The following is a 5,607-nucleotide window of genomic DNA, read 5'->3' as shown; positions in this document are numbered from 1 at the left end:
CCACCTCTCCCTCCCAGTCATAAAATTCACAATTCCCGATTTATGTAAACTTACAATGAGAAATTATATTTTACAAAATACTGTTCTGAAATTCATGGTCTGAAAACTCAATTTCTTGTAATCACCCCTCCCCCCCCCCCCCCACACACACACAGTGGATCACCCAGTACCTCTGCCCATTGCATCTCCTCGGTCACCCTTCCTCAAGTTCACTGGAGACAGCGCAGAGGCAAATTATAGTTGCGTTTAGATTCACACTGAAGAGCCAAAGAAACTGGTACACAGTGTAGGGTCCCCGCGAGCTCGCAGAAGTGCCGCAACACGACGTGGCATGGACTCGACTAACATCTGAAGTAGTGCTGGAGGGAAATGACATCGTGAATCCTGCTGGGCTGTCCATAAATCTGTAAGAGTACGAGGGGGTGGAGAACAGCGCGCTTGCAAGGCATCCCAGATATGCTCAATAATGTTCATGTCTGGGGAGTTCGGTGGCCAACGGAAGTGATTAAACTCAGAAGAGTGTTCCTGGAACCACTCTGTAGCAATCCTGGACGTGTAGGGTGTCGCATTGTCCTGCTCTAACTGCCCACGTCCGTCGGAATGCACAGTGGACATGTGTGCATGATTCACGTGACCAGATAGGATGCTTACGTACGTGTCACATATCAGAGTTCTATCTAGACGTATCAGGGGTCCCGTATCACTCCAACTACACATGTCCCACACCATTACAGAGCCTCCACCAGCTTGAACAGCCCCCTGCTCACATGAAGGGTCCATTTGTCTATAAGGTTGTCACCATACCCGTACAAGTCCATTCGCTCAATACGACTTGAAACGATGTAAGTAGACTGTTTAGGATTTATTATTGGTAACGCCGCCGCCACGTAGCGCTCTGTACGAAAAATCACTGGCTGTGCTGTGCGCAGTCTGTGTTTAGTTTGCATTGTTGTCTGCCATTGTAGTGTTGAGCAGCGGCAGCTGGATGCTAACAGCGCGTAGCGTTGCGCAGTTGGAGGTGAGCCGCCAGCAGTGGTGGACGTGGGGAGAGAGATGGCGGAGTTTTGAAATTTGTAAGAATTGGTGTCATGAACATATATATATATATATATATATATATATATATATATATGACTATAAAGGTAAATACATTGTTTGTTCTCTATTAAAATCTTTCATTTGCTAACTGTGCCTATCAGTAGTTAGTGACTTCAGTAGTTTGAATCTTTTATTTAGCTGGTAGTAGTGGCGCTCGCTGTACTGCACTAATTCGAGTAACGAAGATTTTTGGTGAGGTAAGTGATTTGTGAAAGGTATAGGTTAATGTTAGTCAGGGCCATTCTTTCGTAGGGAGTTTTGGAAGTCACATTGCGTTGCGCTAAAAATATTGTGTGTCAGTTTAAGCACAGTCGTGTATAAGTTGTTCTAAGGGGACGTTTCAACGAGACTCGTCCGATCAGGCGACATGTTTCCACTCATCAGCGGTATAATGTTGGTGTTGACGATCCAAGCGAGGTGTAAAGCTTTGTGTCTTGCAGTCATCACGGGTACACGACTAGGCCTTAGCACCGAAAGTCTATTTCGATGATGTTCCGTTGAATGGTTCGCAGGCTAACACTTGTTGAAGGCCCAGCACTGAAATCTGCCGCAATTAACGGAAGTGTTTTACTTATCTGATGTTGAACAATTCTTCGGTCGTCGTTATTCCCATTCTTGCACGATCATTTTCAGGCCGCAGCAATGTCGGAGATTTGATGTCTTGGCGGATCCTGATATTCATGGTATACTCGTGAAATGGTCGGACGGGAATATCCCCACTTCATCGCTACCTCGGAGATGCTGTGTCTCATTGATCGTGCGGCGACTACAACACCACCTTCAAACCCACTTGACTCTTGATAACGTGCCGTTGTAGCAGCAGTAACCGATCTCACAACTGCACCAGACACTTGTTGTCTTATATAGGCGTTGTCGACAGCAGCGTCTTGTTCTGCCTGTTTACATATCTCTGTATTTGAATACGTATGCCAGTTTCTCTGGCACTTCAGTGTAATACACGTGTATCATTTTAAATCTCCAGTGCTGACCTGCTCCAGTGAGTTAAAAAATTGCCCTCCGTGGCGCCGGAACGCCATTCCGGTGCAAGCCGCCGAATTTAAGCCGTGATGTAAGTATGGTATTGGCGTCGCTTGTATGAACTTGGAACTAATTAAACCTAACTAACCTAAGGACATCACACACATTCATGCCCGAGGCAATATTGCACCTGCGACCGTAGCGGGCGCTCGGCTCCAGACTGTAGCGCCTAGGACCGCACGGCCACTCCGGCCGGCTCCACGAACAACAATTACGCCCGTATCACCCACAACGAGCCCATGCAATGCGGTGATTAGCTTTGCACCAAAGGTCGCAGTGTGTCAGTGGTTGCTCCAATAATGGACTGATCGAACAGATTTCATCCACATTGTTCTGTTTACTGACGAGGCCTCATTTGATCGTGATGACATTTCGAACAGCAGTAAGAGTTATGTGTGGACCCTCATGATGTAGCAGAGCCATATCATTATGTACATCTTGCTGTGAATATCAGGGGCGGCAGTGTCGGCGACAGTCTCATTGGGCCATGTCTTCTACCTGGCCATCTGAGGGGCCACCTGCACTTGATCCCCGTGCAAAGAGTTCTACCCGAGTTGTTAGAGAGAGTACCGTCTACTGTTCGCGAGAGGATGTGGATACAACATGACGGTGCACCGCCTCACTTCAGTATGGATGTCCTCAGCAATCTCAATGCTGTATATCCTGGTAGCTGAATTTGAAGGGGAGGTCCTATTCCATGGCCTGCGATATCACCTGGCCTGAATCCCCTTGATTATTTCCTATGGGGCTATCTAAAGTCACTTGTGTATGCGACACCAGTGGATACGGAGATGGAATTAGTTGCCAGAATTGTAGCTGCCTGTGATCCGAGACACAGTAGGGATACTTGCCAGGGTGCGTCAGAATCTTGTTCGCTTAGGTCATGCTTACACTGAGGTTGATGGCCGTCAGTTTCAGCACATTTTGTATAATGCAATACAAATGGTACGTTCATTGTATCAATGATGGTATCTGCACTTAACCGTAAGTAATGTAAATAATAAAGTACACAGTAATGTGATTTTATTCCTATTATCTCCTTAAGCTGACTTCTCCGAACCCAGGTTCACTACCTCAAATTGTTCAGTGGGACATCCTCTATGTCCTATTAAATTTTTGCACGCTCTTACGGAAACACCCTGCTTAACGCGCAGCACACTTGCTAACCAGACAGGGAGGTGTACAAGATCCGGATCGAATCCGTGCGGCAGATTAACGTCAGTGAGGTGATACAACAATGACATGCGGTTAAAAAAATCTTTGTCTTCGAACTCCAGATAACATAATAAATAATCGGGCGTTTGAATCACATGATAGAAAATAATGTAACAACATAATTACTACCCGTACTTTTCTGACTCATTCCAACGAGTAACAGTTCTGTCCTACCAAAACGATTTATGTTCTACACAATAATGCCTATATAGCTATAAAAATAAGAAACACAGGAATTGAAGTTGTCTTTCTTAACAAATTACGCCATTAAAATTTTATATTCATAAAGTATTTGACATTTATTATATTGCTTTTCAAACCTATGCCGCCTGATGAGACATTGTTACCTTATTCGATCACAAAAACCTGGCAGTAATGTTATCCCTTCACTTATAGGTCTCAACATCAATTTATAAGGGTGAACATGGAATTTATTCGCGCGTCTATGTACTGTATGTAAAAATAAAAAATAAAACACCGAATCAATAGACAACCTGGACGGAACTTAGGCTTCGCAAAACCATACTGACAAATAAATAATCCGTAGTACTATTGGGTTGGTGTCTAAGTTCGTACCTTTTTTCCATAAGTTTAATAAACACGACAGATATACATAACAGTGACTATAGACATCAATAACATATTCTCTTTCCTTGTTTACAAGTCTTCCAAAGCTTGGGCAACTTTCGACTACGCGACTGTTGAAATCACGTGGTTTTGAGGCGAAGAAATCATCGAGCCATTTCCGGAGAGCATTTTCATCCGGAATGGAAGTTCCTTGAAGGATGTTAGAGAACGGAAAAGGTGAAATCTGAGGAGGCAAGATCAGGTGAATAAGGTGGACTCGGAATGACCTCTCAGCCCAACTCCTGTATAGTATTTTTTGTCAGCCTAGCAGAATGCTGTCGGGGATTGTCGTGGAGCCGCACCACTTCAGTCTTCCTGGTCGTCTGCAAGACGTCTCAGTTGTTGACAATAATTGTCAGCAGAGATGGTTACATCTCGGGGAAGCAATGCGTAGAACGCCATGGCAGTCCCACCAGATGCGTAACATTATCTTTTGTGATACGACCAGATCTGTACGGGGAGTTAGTTCTTTGTTGGTGCTCAACCAGTCATTTCTTTTTCTTATGTTGGGATAAATACACCATTTCTCGTCACCAGTAACGATACAGGACATGGGTTGTCGGTGTTTTTCTCGATCCAATTGATGACGAGCAAGCAGACACCTACTGATTTTTGCGATTTTGATTTAGACCAGAGACCAAAATATTACTCAGTGATTAGAGCATGCGGTTTCCATTCATGCTATTTTTGAACTTTCTCCACTGAACGCAATATGGTGGAAAGATCTGCCAATTCTCGAGTACATTGACGTGGATTATTGTGGATTAATCCGTTCAAACGATCTTCATCACTTTCCGAAGGTCTTCCTGAAAGTGGCGAGTCACCCTTCTTAAAACGAGCCTTGCTCTGTCCAGTGGCAGTACCCACATAAACGGTGCAAATGCTTCTGGATGCCTCCGCTGCTGTCACCATTCCACTGAACTCAAACAGTATGATATGTCAGAAATGGTCCAATTTCTCCACTTGACACTTTGGTTTGTAGCGTCCACAGCTCCACTCTCTATCTCCGAATGACGAAATAACAACATGAAAACTCAATTATAGTTGGTGTCACAAACGATGACGGTTAAGTTTCGACTTGTTCCGCGCATCTGCGTCACGCGTTCTCCGACAGCCAACGAGCATTCAGCAGTGTTCTGAGCGCTCTGTTGTGGATGTTCTATGTAGTGCGACCATTAAAAGTGATCGTAGCGAGTTATTTATTACATTTTTCTTCTATTTGCTGCGCGTTGTCATGACTGAAGGTAGTGGTGAGCGACAAATTTTACACCAGCAAACGAGAGACAATTTGCAGGATACACGTCTTCATCACGCGCAAAGCACGTGTATGAACGAACAGCAAATTTCGTTTGGAACCGGCAACAATACACTCCCTGTCTTTGTCTCGACCTGCGCAAACCGCCACAGTTCGCGGCTCAGCAACAGTGAACTATAAATAAAAAGTGACAATCCATCAATAAACCAATAGCAACCGAAATGCAACATGTACAACAAAAACGCTACGAACTTAAGCTAAACCTAATGCAATTTTCTATAACTAAAAATTGTCATTTTCTTATATATATGAAAACTGAGGGTAGAAGCACGTTGAGTCTTAGGAAGAGGTTATGGATAGGAAAGCCGCCTTTG

Source organism: Schistocerca gregaria, chromosome 8, assembly GCF_023897955.1.
Source record: "Schistocerca gregaria isolate iqSchGreg1 chromosome 8, iqSchGreg1.2, whole genome shotgun sequence".
In the NCBI taxonomy this organism is placed as follows: Eukaryota; Metazoa; Arthropoda; class Insecta; order Orthoptera; family Acrididae; genus Schistocerca; species Schistocerca gregaria.
Note: the sequence above shows the minus strand (reverse complement) of the source record.